General features: G+C 43.5%; 1 protein-coding gene across 4 annotated transcripts in view; it reads right to left on the reverse strand.

Moving 5' to 3' along the window:
* The window catches only part of LOC121600931 (vacuole membrane protein 1), a 54,256-nt gene extending 36,585 nt beyond the window's left edge, over positions 1–17,671 (reverse strand). The window contains exon 1 of one of the 4 annotated variants that reach the window (XM_041929701.1): positions 17,405–17,671. The gene's annotated coding sequence lies outside the window, so the exon portion shown is untranslated. Of the gene's footprint in view, positions 1–17,400 lie in introns of all 4 variants that reach the window. The other 3 variants (XM_041929702.1, XM_041929704.1, XM_041929703.1) reach the window with 3 other exon arrangements.
* Between the last annotated feature and the right edge of the window lie 2,453 nt (positions 17,672–20,124).

Raw genomic sequence — 20,124 nt, forward strand, 5'->3', positions numbered from 1 at the left:
AGAGCTTCGCCTCAGGCGCCCAAACCATCCGTCACGCACACATCTAAACGTTCTGGTTTCGTCAGCCACTCACGCATACCAATGTGTTTGCTCCACCCCCTTTTTCGGTTTACTTATAGAAATGATGAGGCTGTTCACATTTGCTTTATGCACACATTCGCATGCTGTTTATAAAATAATATCTCTCTCCCTTCCCACATGTGTTTCGGCATACTCCCGCTGTGTAGACGGCAGAACGCTTTCCCCGTTCCAAATTTACCGTTCATCCTCCTCTTGTTCTTCCTTCCTCCTACCGCGCTCGGGGTACCATCCGTGCTGCGCGTGTTCCACTGGCTTCAGTTTAGTGATGACGTCATGAACAGGAGCTGCGCGTTTTGAACCGGCTTCTGTTAAGTAATGACGCTGGGCTGCGCGCCTTTCGACATGTTCTTGGCGTAATCCAGTGCGTTGGTTTGTGGCAGTGTTGTGCTGAACGCTGTCCAAAAATGAACCAATAATTTATGTACGTAGTATGTATTACTATGGAGAGTTTTGCACATATGATTAGATCAACACTTACCTTAATATTTTAAAACTGGAAAACGTTTTCTTTCCGTCGCTCATTTTGAACATTGTTGACGAGGCTAGCAGGTGATAAATAGCGCACACACCTGTAACTTTTTAGACGCCAAGGGTTAGTTGAATGTACCTGCACAAGCACACAGCAAGAAACTTACCTCAACAATTTGCTAGGATAAATCATTCCATAACTGAAGAAGAAGGAACACGGCACAAAACGTAAAGAGCAAAGTACGTCGCACAAGAAATCGCACATCACTTCAGTACATCCTTCCATAGGGAAAATTCTGGACAGACTGAGGATGCCTCACACTCGGATGAGAGCGATAGCAGAAAAATCATGGTGGATCGAGAGAGATGGGTAGACTCGGTCCAGCGATATCCGCTGGTAAATGCATGTGTGCGTGACGAACGAAAGACTTCAGACCCCGCTACCCCCTTTTTCCTCCATCATTTTTCGTCACACGCACACACCTCTACACGGGCGGCGGTTTTCCGTCCAAAATCTAGAAATAGAAGACTGGACCTCTCGCTTTGGCACACAGAAAAATCTCTCAACAACTTCGGCTCTGCTACTTGGGCTAGAGAGAGAAGACAGGGCCTCTCGCTTTGGCACACAGCAAAATCTCTCAACAACTTCGACTCTGCTACTTGGGTACATATGTGTACGACACGATCCCATACAAAACTTCGGCTTTTTGCGGACTGGGGAGTGTGCTGTGACAATAACACACGCGCGCACATGACGACACCCGAAATCTGGTGCGATACCGGCTTTCAGTGGAGCAAGTACACACATGCACACATTTGGCCACACCAGCGCTCTGTTCTAGTGCAGGTAGTTTTCTGCTGTCCACGGTAATGCTGCACAAAGCCACGGACTTGGCGATACACGGCGGATGTTCAGAATTCAAAGGTGCAAATACACACATGCATACACTTGGCGACACACGCTCTGCTGTGCGGTGAGATTTATGTTCTGTATCCAGTGGTGCAAATATACACACACACGTTCTTGGCTACACACGCAGTATGGCGCGGTTGGCTTGGCAGAAACGCATACACACATTAACGCAGTAGGCTTTACGTTCTGTCCAGTGAGGTTGGTGCTTGTGTAGTGTTTCTGCGCTTGGTAGTCGGCGGATAAACTCCGTGAAAAATAGAAATTTGTTTAATTTGCGGTAAGTAAAAGTGATTAAAATTATCAACAAACATCCTCCCTCCTAATTCATAACATTTTTCTTCCATTTCATGTGTGTTTCACGGCAAACGGAGACAACAAAACCTTTGGCTGTGTCGTAGTGTTGGTGTATTTGGCCCTTACAGTGTAGCGAAAAGAAACAAAGCGGAACAGCGAGGAAGAGCAGCAAGTGTTGTGACGATTTTGTGATTGTATTCACTGTGCGAGTATGGAAAGTGTGTTTTGAAATATTGTGCTTTAATTACTGCGAAATTAAGTTCAGTGTTCGTAGTGCATATGTTTTAGATTTTTGTAAAACATGTTAGATTAAAGTTATTAATTTCAATAAATAGAATTGTTTTGATATAATTGTTTGGACTGTATCATTTTGGAAAGAAAACCTGTGCAAAAAAGGGGGGGGCTATTAAAACGAAGAAATCGAAATCCAAAATGAATTCAAGATGAACAAAAGTTCATTTTGAATGAACAAAATTCACTTTGACATCGCATACGGATTGCCCGCTGTGCAAAGCGACGGAAGAACTCATGGCGTTCGGAGAATTTTCTCATGCCATCTTTTTCCTTCCTACGGCAAATTTGTCAAGTAGCTCGTCGAGCTACCCGTCCCTTGCTCCGCCTCATACCCCTCGCATGAGCGCGTTGTCGAAGGTTTGGATGTGTTGGTGCGTCAGACGGCCAATCGCTGTCAGCCGTCGTCCGTGCTTATTCCCTCCATAGTGCTATCTCTTTCTCGCGTGTGGTTAATGTTCGCAAGCTGTTGTGTAGTGATGGGTAAATATAATTTTTTCCGGAGTCGGATTGATCCGACTCCGGCACCCCTCGGAGTCGGACTCGGAGTTACTCCGGACTGTTTAGCGGGGGGGGGGGGGGGGCGGTGCGTACGGGAAAACCCTCGGACTCATCGACTCCGAGTCCGGATCAGTCCGGATTACTCCGGATCAATCCGGATCACTCCGGATCACTCCGGATCACTCCGGATCACTCCGGATCACTCCGGATTACTCCGGATCACTCCGGGTTATTCCGGATCACTCCGGATTACTCCGGATAAATCCGGATCACTCCGGATCACTGCGGATTACTCCGGATCACTCCGGATCACTCCGGATCACTCCGGATCACTCCGGATTACTCCGGATCACTCCAGATCACTCCGGATCACTCCGGATCCGGAATGATTGTCCATTATCGTTTAGACAATTCTTGATGAGTTCATTGACTTTCAAGTTGTACATCGAATATTTACGAAAACTGATCCGGACTGATCCTAAATGATCCGGAGTGATCTGGAGTGATCCGGAGTGATCCGGAGTGATCCGGAGTGATCCGGAGTGATTCGGAGCGATCCGGAGTGATCTGGAGTGATCCGGAGTGATCCGGAGTAATCCGGATAGATCCGGAGTAATCCGGAGTAATCCGGAGTGATCCGGAGTAATCCGGAGTAATCCGGAGTGATCCGGAGTAATCCGGAGTAATCCGGAGTGATCCGGAGTAATCCGGACTGATCCGGAGTAATCCGGAGTGATCCGGAGTAATCTGGAGTGATCCGGACTGATCCAGACTGATCCGGAGTCGAATCGAGTTATGATCCGGAGCCGGAGTCATATTTTGCGCACCGGAGTCGGAGTTGATCCATGATTCCGCTCCGGATTACCCATCACTACTGTTGTGGCACTTAAAAAAGCCGTTAACAAACATTGCGGCGATGAAGTTGAATTTTCACAAATCAAACCAAAAAAGCGCAATGAGTTCAAACGCTGCCAATTAAAAATGACTACGGAATCGCTAGCTCATGCTGGAGGGTTTGCTGTGCAACGCGCAGAACCCTTATTCGCATTAACACGTTCATCCCGGCGCTGATTTTCATCAACATTCTTTTCCGCCGGCATCTAGAACGCAAGCTGATAGTAAAACCGGTCTACTGGAAAGTTCACTGGCAGTTCCTGGGGCCTGCCATCAAACTGAACGTGTGAAGCATTAAGCAAAACTTTGTTACCCCAAGCTTTTGCTTTCGTATGTTGTGGATGACACAGATATGCTGAGCCGTCTGCGCATGGGATTGAGTGTGCGTGTGTGTGCAAAACTGTCGCCGAATGTATGTTCTTCTGGAATGTTATGATCCATCGGTCAAAGAAAAGAAGGTGTTCATGACAGTGGCGGATTAGAAGAATCGAGTGCCCTAGGCGGAAAGACGAGTTGAACCCCTGTAAATAGTAACTGATGCCCCTACGATCATCGGTTACAGACCCTAAAATTGTTACCGCCATGGAGGGGGGGGGGAGTTCAAATGGTTCTCCAGCCACGGGGCCCCAACAACCATCTTTCCGGGGACCCTTGTCGCTAATACTCTGTCCACTTGTAGACATACGGCATACCACAAACTAGAAATCTTCGGCGACCACCTAGTTCGCCTACCGTTAGATCCGTCGCTGGTTAATGACGGTGTTTTTTATTGTTGAGGTGCATCATTCCCCCTACCTGCTGCGTATGCACCGGGCAGGAGACAGTGTGGCAGTATGCAAGTTGCCCGCTGGATAGGGCCCGCGGCACCGCCATCATTCCGCACATCTGCTTGCCCGTTGTGGGTTCTAACCGCGTATGAACCGTCCGCCGTAGCAAGAGCTGACTATCCGGCTACGTGGTACTCAAGTCCTGAAAAGGCCAACATGATCGCGTAGGCCGTAATGACAAGAATAATCAGTGGTCGCCTAGAACCCCGCCGATATGACAAGAATAATCAGCGGTCGCCTAGGGCCCCGCCGATATAGGGGCCCCGTAGATCGCTATGCCGTATGGACAGGGCCCTAGCAACAACTAGCAACAAGGGCCCCGGAAGGATGGACGTTGGGGTCCCGAGGCTAGTGAATCATTTGCACCCCTCTCTCCCACCACCCCGGTCAGCAAAAATGTTGGAGCTTGTGAATGATGATCATAGCCCCCCCCCCCCCCCCCCGACGGCATTTCAAGTTTACTGTTTAACCGAACACCATATACCATTTACAGGGGGCCTCAACTCGTCTTACCGCCTAGGGCCCCGATACCCTTAATCCACTGAGAATAGTAATAAGAAAAAGAACTTTGAAGCGCCATCCGTACCGGGGAAGAGTTTGTCTTGACTTTGTTGCTGCCGGGTCTACCGCCGTGGCGCGACAAATGCACGGAATACACTTGACCAAAGGACATGAATCTACCGAGCCTTACGCATTCCAAGGCAGTGCCGGTCGCACGGCATCATGATACCGACTCTAAGCCAACAAGCCTCCAGATTCTGGACGGACAGGTGCCGCACCATACGCGCACCGTGATAAACAAATCCAGAATCTTCTTTTGTATGAATTCAATTGAAGTTTTGTTTCCACTTGCGTCCGCTAGCTGAATTGGAAAGAAATGTGCTACATATCACATGCACGTTTGCTTCGATCGTGTGTCTTTCTAACACCCCCAACAGCAGAGTCGATTGCAAAGATGGTGGTGCCAATCTAATGGTTGTGTTGTCTCTCAGGTAGCGAGATCTAAAATGCATGGACTTTGTAGCCGCAGCGGATGAAAATGTACGCATCAGAATCAAACAGTTTAGGGGTTTCCGCACGCACGCACGCACGCACGCAAACAGACACACACACACGCACACATGCACGTACGAACGCGCACGCGAACACGCACCCCCCCCCACCACCCTTCCCCTTCCGCATGATCCATTACGGCTACCTTATCGGAAAAAGGCTGGTTAAGCTATCTTGTAGGGCATTCTCATTCAAAGCGCCGGGCGGGGAGGGTGATCGCGGTATGGTAGAGTGGACGGTCACTTTCCCCGCGCTGTGTGTGTGCGTGTGTGTCGATTACCCGAAAACTCGAGACAGATTTCGGCACATTAAAAAAAACATTGTGCTACATGATGCTTAGAACACACTTAAAAATATTTCACGACCTCGGTTAAAAAACTGCCGAAATCCGTCGGCTCTGATATATTATACTGATATGTCAGTTGAAAATTTCCCATTGCCGATATTCAGTACCATTTAAAACTGAATTATCAGTTAAACAAATATTGTCGCTGACGACAATTTAGGCTTAAAAACAAAGCGTTGCTAGGTCAATAAATGCTGACTAGCTACGTTATACAACGCGCCAGCGATGCGCGCTGGTTTAACGATTAAATGGAAAAATAGGCTAAGAAGAATAGACTAAGAAGAATATGCCGATCGACGACGGTCAGCAATTTTAGAGTATAAAATCAATTCAATGAATCAATGAAGCCATTATTTGCCAAGAGCCAGTTGGTGCGTTTATTATTGTGCTTAAGTCGGCGTGTACTGTGCCTGTCTTAAGCTGCTGCTCCGAAAGACACTTTCGTGTGCGCTACAAATATTTTAACTGAAACTCGGCAACACAACATGCCGATTACGTACGTTAACACTGCTGTCACCGAGGTCATCCGTCAAAATAACCGAAATTTCGGCTATACTATTTGAGTTAGCCGAGGCTCGGTTTTCTATCTGTCATTCGTCATTTTGTCGATACAGAAACCTTTCGGAGTGATTTTGTGTTATACCATTAATAGTGTGAAAAATAAATGAAAATATGACCCCAAGCGTGAAGAAACCGATCATCAGTAGCGTACGATCGGACACGAGTGGGCTAGGAAGCTCTGTCAACGCACGTAGCCAGTGCACATAAGATCGTCGCTCAAAGCAGTCCTTATCCAAGGATTACCGGATGCTAGTCCGATTGGACCAACCTTTGCCGGCCCGTTCGAACTTCTAGGTTTCATTTCCAGTTACCTTCACGAGGTAAATATCCAAATACTCGACCAAGTGACTTCTAATCAGGGTTCACTCAGGCTTATTTCATTCTGCCCGCTTTACAGAACCGTGTCTGTACCGATGCCTATATGCCCGGCCCATCTTCCTGCACCTTTACTACATCCAGACGCTGTACACCATCTGGTGTTGTACCGGCGCCCGTCCCTGCGCTTCCCATCCCACCACAACTCTCATAATGGGAGGGGGGGAGAGGGGGGGGGAGGGGAGGTGACTTCCTGCCGTCCAACTACAGATACGATGGTGGCATCATGCAGCAGAAAATGTACACCGGCAATCAGCATGGGCTCAGGCTGCTATGGCTCAATAAATAATTGTGTTTGTTTTTAAAACTCAAACTAACTTTTTACGCAAATAAAACCACTAAAATTAAAAAAAAAATATTGTTTTTATAATTGGCTGAAATCACGGATTGCTCTAACCAAAAATCTCGGTTAAACGTAAATGTCAAAACAAAATATCAATTGCATTTTTAACCGAGATATCGGCAACAGAAATTTAACCGAGATCTTTGCCGAGATCTTAGTTGTGCAGATCTCGGTAAAAATTAACCGAGATTCGGCAAAAAATTTTAAGTGTGAAGGTCGTTGAAACATTAAAAATGTTCAAATTAAAAAAAAATAGATTAGTGTCAGCCGTTCTCCTACGCTTGTTTGAAATAGGCTTCTTCACAATCGATGGACACGGGCATCGGATGGTCTCATCAGCAGCGGCACGAAATAAAATAAACCATCAATACACCGATAACACTTTGAATCCCAATCCAGCTTCTCCCGCATCGTCTCAAGGTCACACTCAAATTAATAAATGCTAACACCCACCAATTACAATACACAACCGCAATGCACATATATGAATCAACGCATACACCACATCACCCAATCAGCTGGCGGCGGAAGGCACGGGCAGAATCTCAAGTAAGGCAAGGCAGGGTGAGGGAGGGAGAAGAAGCGGACGAAAATATGGGCGCCAATATTTTTAAATTTTTTGATCGTTTTTTTGCTCTGCCGCCTAAAATAGTTCGTCCATTTCCCCAACAGAGGGCGCCAAACCTGTGCAGGCCTGCGCAGGAGTCGCTGAAATCCTGCGCGGGAAACGGGCCAAAATCTGCGCTAGCGCTAGCAGCGCAGGAAACTACTTGAATTTGCGCAGCGAGCTGATCGAAACTTACTTTTCAATTTCGATAACGATCGAATGAACAACTCGTATGCGATGCCAAAGTGAATTTTGTTCATTCAAAATGGACTTTTGTTCATCGGATTTCGATTTCATTCGCAATCGAAATGGTATGCGATACAGGCCATGCATATAAACACTAACAATTTAAAAACTATTTAATCTCAAAATGTCTAATGCTATGAAGATGCAATGAAAATAGCAAATATGACATTGCACGCGGTTGTAATTATGCGCCGAAAAAAGTCTGAATCTCGTTCATTGTTTCGTTTGTCAAATCGTGCACGAAATATCAATTGAAAACACAGCCGAAAAGTGACATCTTCACTCGCTTGGGATGTTCATCGCGTATTTATGGTTGAATGATAATGGTATTATGTTTTGTACCATGGTGGACCTGAATTCAGTTCCCTTTTGATTGTTTTCATTGATGTTGATTAGATTTTGTTTTATTTTTATAACATCCATGTGTCCAGTAATTTCAGACCCCTTTACTCATTGTAAGAAATGCGTGTTTTATAGTCAATCTTTTCTTTGAATTATTTTATTTATTTCTTTTAAAGGGTTCTCCAATTGAGTTTAGACTAGCAGTATACTTTTTTGAATAGTCGCAATAGATTCTTGACTAGCATCTTCTATTTTTGATTACGAGCAATGGATTATTGACTAGGGGCAATTGATTTCAGCAGGCCGGTTGCTGGCGCGGAGTGACCAGATTGTTTTTAGAGGTTATCGGTAGGAACTCTAAAGCAAATACGGTATTTTTCTGTAAAAAACAACTTTTTATTCACTCATAAAACTCATTAAATTCCAATTTTATGGTTGAATGGTCAATACTTAGAAACATATTTGATTTTGGGTTAGAAAATTTGAGATTTAGTGTGCTCAATTGTAAACCGATATTCGATCAAAATTCGATAGAACTAAATATGGTCACTTTGACAAATTTGCTCAATCTAGCTTATGGTTAGGTTATGCCAGTCGCCCACTACTACATATTAAGTTAAGTGCTTTTGTTTTATATTGTGCATTCATAAAATCCAAACAATAGCACCGAAAACCTATCAGATAAAATATCTCTTATTTTGTGGATGATATATAGCAGTAAAACAAATGCTTTAACCATTGAGTTGGCAACCGGATACCCGGGTATTTTTTTCAACTTCGAACTGCAATAACTTTTGATTCATTGCTTTTATTCACCCGAAATTTTCCGTAGCCTCCCAACTTTTAATTTGTGATTTTTTCGTGCATAAGTTGTAATTTTAAACAGCCTGTAAGTATTTTATTTTGAACTCAATTGGAAAACCCTGTAATTCATTTAATATCAGCACCCTTTCATACAAGTAAACCAGCAAATAGCACGATAATGAATAATAATATGGTGGCGCAACTGGCAAAGTGAATCAAAGTAGAACTAGAGATGTGGTTCGTGGCATCAAGGATGACGGATGAGGATGAATTGGAACATGAGGGAAAGGAGTGAATCCGAATGTTCATTTCTATTTATAACTCTTTTTTGCATGGGTTCATCCTTCACGTGTGTTCACTGTCCCCGAAAATGGACAGTACTTCGTTGATGTTTTCGGAGATAATTCGGTAACAAATTATCGCTCAAAAGACTAGCGAAAACCAACGAAAACCAACGTTGCGTTTTATGGCATAGTCCGATGTCGTTCGGTACGTGTAGCTTAGGTACGTCTAACGTAAGACCGCAGACAAGAGATTCGCGTCGGGCCGGGCCGTGTCGGATCACAGCGGGCCGATTTTGTATAAGATATTGGGATACAGTTGGCGTTTACGGATTCATCACCACAACATGATGACAAAGATTAGCGGTGCAAAGAAGATCGGATTAGATCAATCCGGATGGGATTACAACATGGAACAGGGGACTGGATGAAGGGCCATCACTATAGAGGGACGACATGATAAAGCAAGTTTGATGCAGGACGCGGACCGAGACAGACGAACATTGAGGGTACTACATCTGGCGACGAGGATAAAAGTAAAACCGAGGAAATTAGTGAAAAGTAGTGAAAACGTGAAAAAGAAAAGGTTAACAAATAAATGTGATAGTTGTGATTGTCCAATTGTACCGTGTCATAGTATATGTGTTATGATCATCGGCAGGAGAGCGGGTGTTCGGAAAGAAAGGATTGTCGGAGAACAATACTAAAAAAAAAAAAGAAAAAAGAAAAAAAAAGAAAGGCCGGAGAGCAAATATATTAGAATCGCACCGTAATTGCGTGGATCGCAAAATTAGGTGGTGAATGCCGGAGAGCATTTTCACAATTGGAGTAGGAGAAATAAATCAAGGTTATCTGTCGGAGAGCAGATAGGAAACGCCAAAAGGATCGGTCGGAGAACCGATAGGGAAAAGAAAATGGCGAGGCAGAGGAGAATGTTCCCGTTGCGGGAAAAGAGACCACACTCCGTCAGATTGGAAATGTCCGGCTCGTAACAAGGAATGTTATAAGTGCAAGAAAGTTGGTCATTTCGGTTCGCAATGCCGCACACCAGGGTCGATGAAAAGGCGAGATGATCAGAAAAGCTACAGAGAAACCAAACGGTTTAGATCAGAGAAAGTTAGAGCCGTAGATAATGAGGGTGAAAGTGAAGGGGGAAATGGAAACTTTATTTACAATATCAGTGACGGTGGCGAGAGATTTCGAATTAAGATCGGGGGAGTAATGTTACAGGTATTGGTGGATTCGGGCTGCAACAAGAATATTATCAGTGAGAAGGCTTGGGAATATTTAAAATCAAACTCACTAGAAAGATGGGGCGAAACGAATGATTGCAAAGAAGTGTTTTTGTCATATGGGGAAAACGCCAAACCACTCACGGTCTTAGGGAAATTTGAAGCCATAGTTGGAATTGAGGATAAAGGGCAAGAAATTATCAGAGAGGCGACATTCTACATTATCAAAGGAAGTGAGCAATCACTTTTAGGTCGCATTACAGCTACGGATCTAGGTGTTCTGTTCATAGGATTACCTAGTACCTATGAGGTAAGAGCTATAGAATCCCAAGGAGTAAAACCATTTCCTAAGATAAAAGGGATAAAGCTTAAAATCCCTATCGATAGGGACGAACAACCCGTATGCCAACACCCACGTTGGCCACCAATAGCGTTGTTAGGAAAAATTGAAGAAAATATAGAGTACCTATTGAAGGCAGACATTATAGAACCTGTAGAGGGAGGGTGCAAATGGGTTTCACCATTAGTGCCAATCATGAAAGACAATGGGGATGTCCGTTTGTGTGTAGATATGCGCAGAGCTAATGCTGCTATCGTGAGAGAAAGACACTTTATGCCGACCATAGAAGATTTTCTACCGAGATTTGCTTCAGCCAAAATATTAAGTAGATTGGACGTGAAAGATGCTTTTCATCAAGTAGAGCTTGATGAGCAATGTCGTTTTATAATGACATTTATCACTCACATGGGCCTTTTCCGGTATAAACGTCTCATGTTTGGAATAGTGATCGCGCCGGAAGTCTTTCAAAGAATCATGGAACAAGTTTTGGCGAAATGCAAAAATGCCGTAAATTATATCGACGACATACTCATCTTCGGAAAATCCGAGGAAGAACATGATGAAGCCCTACGAGAAGTATTAGAAGCCATTAAGACACAAGGAATACTATTAAACCAAGAGAAATGTATTATGAAAGTAAGCGAGGTCGAGTTTTTAGGACATAAAATCTCGAGCCAAGGAATTGAACCGACGGAGAGGAAAATAGAAGCGTTACGGAAATTTCGAGCCCCTTCCTCCGCGGAAGAAGTTCGAAGCTTCCTAGGCTTTATCACATATCTAGGTAGATTTTTGCCAAATTTGGCCACAGTAACAGCTCCATTACGCGAGTTAACGCGTAAAGGTGTAAAGTTTGAATGGCAGAAGAATCAAAAGGATGCGTTTGACACTTTGAAAGGATTGGTGGCGGATGCAAAACTATTACATTTTTTCGATAACAATTTGCGAACCAGGGTTATCGCTGACGCTTCCCCGGTTGCATTAGGTGCAGTGTTAGTGCAGTTCGAAGGTGCAGGGGATAATTTGCCAAGGCCAATTGCGTACGCGAGCAAAAGTCTGACCGAAACAGAGAAACGATACTGTCAGACCGAGAAGGAAGCGTTAGGACTAGTATGGGCAGTGGAACGATTTGCGCCTTATTTACTAGGGCGTAAATTTGAACTGGAGACAGATCATAAGCCACTGGAGGTCATTTTCAAACCGTCATCTCGTCCTTGTGCTCGAATAGAAAGATGGTTATTACGGTTACAGTCTTTCAGCTATGTGGTGAAGTATAAGAAAGGTTGTGATAATATCGCCGATCCATTTTCACGATTAGTAGTGGACACAGATAATAAACCATACGAAGAAGAAACACATCACACGATAAGGGCAATAATGGAATCAGCAGCAATTGACGTCCAGGAGTTAGAAAATGCAGCCAGCATAGATGAAGTACTAGGAAAAGTTAAACACAGTCTACGCTCGGGTTGTTGGAATGAAATAGAACTTAAACAATACATCCCGTTCAAAGAAGAGCTAGGAATGATTGGAGAAATGGTTATTAGAGAAAACAAATTAGTAGTACCAGATGCAATTCGCAAAAGAATGTTAGACTTAGCTCATGAGGGACACCCTGGAGAATCGGTGATGAAACGCCGTTTAAGAAACAGAGTGTGGTGGCCCGGAATGGATAAAGAAATTGAGCAGCATGTCAAAAACTGTGAGGGGTGTCGATTAGTCGAAACTCCGGGTAAGCCCGAACCAATGATGCGCCGCCCATTACCTTTAAGACCATGGGTAGATGTAGCACTTGAAACAACTGATTGGTACCGAGTTAGAAGCTTACAGCCGAGAGCATGGAATATATTTAAATCATTCAACACCATACTGGCCACAAGAAAATGGGCTGGTCGAGCGCCAAAATAGATCGCTCCTCAAAAGATTAAAAATTAGCGCAGGTCTAGGAAGGGAGTGGAAGAAATATTTGGAGGAATACCTAATGATGTATTACACGACACCTCATTCCACTACAGGGAAAACGCCGAATGAACTTTTATACGGAAAAACTATCAGATCTAAAATACCGGCACTAGAAGACATAGAAACTGCGATATCTAGGGAGGAGATTGAGGATCAGGATCAAGCAAAGAAATGGAAGGGTAAAGTAATTGAAGATGGGAAAAGAAAGGCGCGAAGATCGTCCATCGCAGAAGGAGACATAGTAATTACACAAAACACAATACCAGGAAACAAACTGCAAACCACGTTTAATCCAAAGGAGTTTCTCGTAAATGGAAAGGAAGGGCCGAGGGTGACTATTATGGATACAGAGACGGGTAAAAAGTTCAAAAGAAACTCGGCACACTTAAAGAAAATTACCAACACCGACATCAGAGAATCAAAACTCAGAGAACCTCGAGAAGAAACTAGGAATAATTTAGAGGAAACAACGAGTCGTGGGCAACGGCAAAGGAAAGCTCCAGCCAAATTAGCGGATTACGAAATAGATTAGTGAGATAATATTAGGTTGTGAATTGTATTAGAGAAATGCAGGTAAACAGAAATAATGCAGAAACAAGAGATATGAATTCATAACAAACAGTGCAAAAGAAAAAAGAAGGAAGTGATGTGGTACGGCAACTGTAGCTACCCATCACCACAACATGATGACAAAGATTAGCGGTGCAAACAAGGACCGTAAAGATATCAGGTCAAGCCCGTTTAGACAGCTAGGAAGAACAATCGGCGAAGAAAACTGATAGTTAGTTTTCCGCGTTTGGCGAACGCTTCAAGTTCTCGAAGGAAAATTTCCATTTTAAATCACGGGCTGTGTTCTAATAAACTAAAATATTCACCCAAATTGATCTCCACCAAATATTGACCATGCAAAACGTAAACAATCCATCAATGCATATACAAGCGGAAAACCATCTGTCAAAATCGGAGCCCAGGGGGGGGGGGGGGGGATCGCCAAAAGCGCTATAACTACACCTCATTATACATTCCACCTTGGGTGCAAAGAAGATCGGATTAGATCAATCCGGATGGGATTACAACATGGAACAGGGGACTGGATGAAGGACCATCACTATAGAGGGACGACATGATAAAGCAAGTTTGATGCAGGACGCGGACCGAGACAGACGAACATTGAGGGTACCACAGAGCGTATTGAATTTCTTAATTATGATGAATGAAAACAACAAAAATGGGAAACCACGAATGATTCTTTCGGAAAAAGCCAAGAAAATTAATAACTTAAATAATAAATGTGAAAGTTAACAGAACAATTATCTTGCATTATAACACACACGTACGAGAGGTATTTTTGTGCCAAAGTCTAAGTTTGGCAGATAAATGCCAATCGAGAAATGACAGTATTTTCCTACCTCTAACAAGGCCTTAGGCCCGTGGCAGCGCTCATCCGATGCGATTTTATCGGACGAGATTTGTATAGGATTTGACAGATAACGTCGGACGTGCGATTTCGTCGTACGACGGAATCAAAAAATTTTGATTCCGTCGGATCGTCGCATCCGATTTTATCTGTCAATGTTATCATGCAGTTTATGTAGGAACAATAGGCCCGATTATTAAACACAAACGGAAATGACACAAGACAAGTGCGTCAAGACAAACGGAAAATAGGTATGCATTTTGAAACCGTTCTTGTGACAGACAAGTTTCGTTAAATTTTTTCTTTCGTTAAAGCTGTGTCGATGTGTCAAAATGTTCAAAATCAAAACAAAAAAACGTAAACAAGTTTATTTAAGACACGATCGTTTATCAAGCTAACAATCCTTGTTTAAAACATCGAAATGATTTTATCCCACTTCGTAAGTGACGATAGCGGCAGTGAAGAAGAAACAACGGTAGATCTGGCAAAACAGCGCCGACTGCTTCGAAGTGTTTTCGACCCGTTACAGCTTTATAACCAAGCGTGAGTTAAGCATACGGATCATTTGTGCAAACCGTGTTATACATGTTTCATTTCGTGGTTGTTAATTTCACATTTAAGAAAAAAATTCGTGCGTCGAAGGAAATTTTCCTTAACATTCTGGCGGAGATCGAGCCCTCCGAGTATTTGTTATTACTAAAAGTGTATGCAGTATTAGATGTGATAATTTCATGTGCGTATGCTGTTGGTTGTTGAAGCAGCCACTCACTGAAGAAGTTGCTGGAATCCAATGCTGTTGAACACACACCAGGTGCGTGAGCCCTTCATCTTTCGACTACCATCGAAGAACAACAGAGGAAGGAAATAACAGCAGCTTCTTAACCCAAAACAGCATCACGTTACCAGTATCTCCAGCTTATCGCCATTTGATGGATATGGCAGTACACATATTTTTATTTAAAATGATAAAATTGATTATTTCTGAAATAAAATACTTATTTTTTGTCGTGAAAGCAACAGCAAAAACTCTGTTGTTGTGTTTTGTCGGTCAAACAATCTGAGATTGGCGCCTTTCCGTGACAAAAAGCTGACGGAAAGCAGTTTGACAATTATGGATTTCCGTTTGTGTTTCATAATACGTATCTTGGTAGTATCTTGTGAGTTTGTGTTTCGTCAAATTTTTTTTCCAACACACAACACAAACGGATGTCATAATACAAATCTTCCGATTTTGACAACTTGTCTTTACAATTTGTGTTTAATAATCGGGCCTAATATCAAATAATTTTTTTATAATGGTTTAACAATTCAAATCATTCGAATTTTCGCAATATGAGCCGAATAAGTGTTTGACAGAAGCGTCCGATAAAATCGCATCGGATGAGCGTTGCCACCGCGCTTAATGCGAGGGCTCTGGGGTAGTGATGGGTAAATTCAACAAAAGTCCGCAATCGCTTCCGAATGACTCCGCCAAAATTGGAAACGGTTCCGGAAGGTAGGAGCAAAGCTCCGACCTCGGAGCCGTCTAGAGCCGTCCGGAGCCGCTAGTCGGCAGCCGGAGTCGTTCGGAGCCGTCGGAGCCGTCCGGAGCTGTCGGAGCCGTCCGGAGCAGTCGGAGCCGTCCGGAGCCGTAAGTCGGCAGCTGGAGCCGGTTGGAGCCGTCGGAGCCGTCCGGAGCCGCCAGTCGGCAGCTGGAGCCGGTCAGAGCCGTCGTAGCAGTTGGAGCCGACGGAACCGGTTGGAGCCGTTCGGAGCCGACCGAGCAGACGGAGCCGTCCGGTGCCGGTCGGAGCCGTCGTAGTCGTCGGAGCCGATGGAACCGGTTAGAGCCGTTGAGGCCGTCAGTGCCGTCGAAGCCGACAGAGCCAGTTGGAGCCGTCGGAGTCGTTGTCATAGTCGGAAGTATTCTGAAGCGCTTTAATTTCCCGATATTAGCGATAATTTAATTTAAAAAAAATAGCTCACGAGTAAAAACAGTCTTCTTCATTTATTGCTTTGAAGTTTTTTTGTATTTTTTTTTTTTTCAACAATAAAGTCAAAAACATTTGTTTGCTTCGTATATATACATAGGGAAAATGAGTCAGTAATGATATCGCGAAATTAAAGCGCTTCAGAATACTTCCGACTATTACAACGACTCCGACGGCTCCAACTGGCTCCAATCGGCTCCGTCGGCTCCAACTGCTACAACGGCTCCGACCGGCTCCAGCTGCCGACTAGCGGCTCCGGATAGCTCCGGACGGCTCCGACGGCTCCGGACGGCTCCGGTCGGCTCCGACGGCTCCAACGGCTCCGGACAGCTCCGGGCGGCTCCAACGGCTCCGACGGCTCCAGCTGCCGACTAGCGGCTCCGGACGGCTCCGGACGGCTCCGACGACTCCGGACGGTTCCGGACGGCTCCGACAGCTCCGGGCGGAATCAACGGTTAAAATTTTTCAGAATCGGAGCAGGAGTAGCAATGCTCGGAAGTGATTTCGAGCCGTGTGTGCGATTTCGGCTACCCATCACTACTCTGGGGCTGTGAACTTGTATGGCGTGCAAGCCCTAGCCCGCCCGCAAAATGCTGTCATTTGCAAGGCGGGTTTAGAGGTTTGAGCTTTTGTTCCTGTGTATAGTTTAGATGCGGCCACGAGAAAAGCTCTTTTTGAAAGTGGACAAGCAGTTTTGATCATGTTGTAATTTGTTTCAACATTTTGTCACCTCCGTGGCGCCGTGCCATATACAGTCTGTTCACGAGTTACGCGGATTTGGAGATACGCGGTTTTCTAAATTTGACAGATCAAATGTTAATTCAGTACAATTTGCTGCAAGAAATATCCAATGCAGTATGAATTGCTTTTTGCTAATTAACTTTCAAACAACAAATATCAGAACTTTTGCACAAATCATATCGAATAAATGATAGTGTATGAAGTGTATGAAAAAAACGAGTGATCAATGATATTTTGGTCGAAGCCGCGAGATTCGATTTACGCGGATATTCGAGTTACGTGGATTTCCCGGGAACGCACAAACCGCGTAACTCGGAAACAGACTGTAGTTATAAAACTATGCCTAAGCACACCTCATCAGTTCACAACAAATTACACTACGATTGTTCAGAAACGAGATCAGGATCAACTAATCGTTTGGTTGAGCCATTGCATGAATCAATTACATATTTGATGAATACTTCCATTATTTTAAACAAAGTACAATTAATTAACTAACAAAAACCATACATACGCACTTTGCTGGTCCTAACTATTTGACTCCCGTTCAATATCGAGAAGCAAATTTGTGGAACGCTTTCCAATGACACTAAAAAATCTTTTAATTCTTCTAAAATAGCAGAGATTCGACTGTCATTAATTACAACACAATTGATGATGCGAAATAGCTTTATAGTTAGAAAGAAAACTTGTTCAAAACAATCAGCAAATCAAGTAGGCAATACGTGTTCAAGTCAATGTCATTTCACTCGACAAATTATCAAGATGCACACAGACACATGTGCTTCTATTTCACACATGTTTATTCCCAGCGAACATAAAACCAGAGTGAACAGAAAAATGATTTGTGACCGTATTAATACATGACGCGCAATCTCAGATTGCGCATATATTTATCTGTCAAACGGATCGGTTTGATATATTTATCTGTCAAAAAAAAATTATATATCTCGGACATAAAATCTTCAAAATTTATGCGAAATCTTGGCGCAATCTGAAATTGTATGGAAATGACGTTTATAGCTCAGGGTTGACTTCGCGAATTGACATATATTTTGATAAAACGAATATATGCGCAATCTGAGACTGCGCATCGTGTATTAATACCAAAGTGGGTTTATTATACAGGTGGGCTTGTCCCGAACAATTTGACAGCCGTGCTGTAGAAAAATGAAAACGAAATGACAGGAGGGGATTCGATCATTTGTTGATGTATGCGTGTGAATTTCAATGGCTGGTTTGGTTGATGTGTCGTAGTGCGGTTGAAAAACTACGTATCACAATCGAATCCCCTCCTGTCATTCGTTCGTCCAATATGGCCTTCCCGCCAAACCAAGGTGTTATAAATGACAAGGTGAAGTTGTTCAGAGCAAAATGACATTTCTCGACTTGACATTTCTCTTCCGGGGGCTCCGGTACAAAAATCGGGGAGGGCTGGTGAGGGGTAATGAAATTTGTATGCAGAGAGTGACAGATGTCCCCCACAATGTCGCCCAGCAAAAGCGATAAAAATCAACCTTCTAAATACATTATCCTTGCGCCAAACCTACAAGCCCACCTAGTCCAAGGACCGTAAAGATATCAGGTCAAGTTATAAGCCCGTTTTGACAGCTAGGTGGAAGAAGAATCGACGAAGAAAACTGACAGTTAGTTTTCCACGTTTTGCGAACGCTTCAAGTTCTCGAAGGAAATTTCCATTTTAAATCACGGGCTGTGTTCTAATAAACTAAAATATTCACCCAAATTGATCTCCACCAAATATTGACCATGCAAAACGTAAACAATCCATCAATACATATACAAGCGGAAAACCATCTGTCAAAATCGGAGCCCAGGGGGGGATCGCCAAAAGCGCTATAACTACACCTCATTGTACATTCCACCTTGACCTAGTCCCTATACCCAGTTTGATTTAAAGGTGAACAGTAGACGGAGGGAAATACTGTCATTTTTCGAATGGCATTTATCTGTCAAACCTAGGCTTTGGCACTAAAGCAAGGTGTGTTTATTTAGAAGGTGAATCATTAGCGCATTTCCCGGGCGCCATCATTGAGTATTGTTATGTCAAAACGCATACAATTTTCTATACCCATCTCAAGGTGGATGTAAAAATATCAGGTGGTGGAATCTAACGCATTTTGACAATTCGTCACTTGACGTAAGGTCCCCAGGATTAAAACATTGTTTACATTTTTCAAACTGGTTCATTTAATTTATCTACCACACTTTTGCGATTAAATATTTTTTAAATATATATTTTGGGCGTTGCGAGTTCGAAGTAAACATTAAAACATACATTAAAGTGTGTTCTTTCTTGTTATTCCGTAAATTTATTCTATAATTCATTGTTTTTTCTACATTTTTGAGGATGAAACTAAGAAATTATTTTTTTTTGCAATTTTCACGTTAATTCCTCATTATCTACGAGCAGCATGGACAATTTACCTGAGATTCGAACTCTTACTCGCATGATTTTACATTTCGTGCATAAAGAAATCATCAAATCTTTTGTTAAAATATCTATTTTATCAATAAAATCAATAGAAACTCAAAATTGCACGTAGTAACAAAGGAATCTTTTCTATTTGCTATGCTTTATGTGCGGAAACCATTGGTTAACGGTTTTAAAATGACGTAAAGACCTTCAACTATGGTACCCCCATAGGCAAGAATCGTAAAGATATCAGGTCAAGTTATAAGCCCGGTTTGACAGCTAGGTGGAAGAACAATCGGCGAAGAAAACTGACAGTTAGTTTTCCGCGTTTGGCGAACGCTTCAAGTTCTCGAAGGAAAATTTCCATTTTAAATCACGGGCTGTGTTCTAACAAACTAAAATATTCACCCAAATTGATCTCCACCAAATATTGACCATGCAAAACGTAAACAATCCATCAATACATATACAAGCGGAAAACCATCTGTCAAAATCGGAGCCCAGGGGGGGGATCGCCAAAAGCGCTATAACTACACCTCATTATACATTCCACCTTGCGTAAGGCTGGAAATAGACGAACCGAGATCGTCGCGGTACCGCGAAAATCGCGTATGACTTGAGCTGTCAATTCTGTTATAAAATCTGACAGCTAGGCGAGGTAATCGCGGTTCGTGTATCGAACCATCCGAGGGCTGGTGACGTTTGAATGTCCCGCTGTTCAAAGCGACGGAGAAATCATGCCCTTCGGAGAATTTTATCATGCCTTCCTTTTCTCTCCAACGGCAAATTCGTCGAGCTACCCGT

Source organism: Anopheles merus, unplaced genomic scaffold (assembly GCF_017562075.2).
Source record: "Anopheles merus strain MAF unplaced genomic scaffold, AmerM5.1 LNR4000012, whole genome shotgun sequence".
NCBI lineage: Eukaryota > Metazoa > Arthropoda > Insecta > Diptera > Culicidae > Anopheles > Anopheles merus.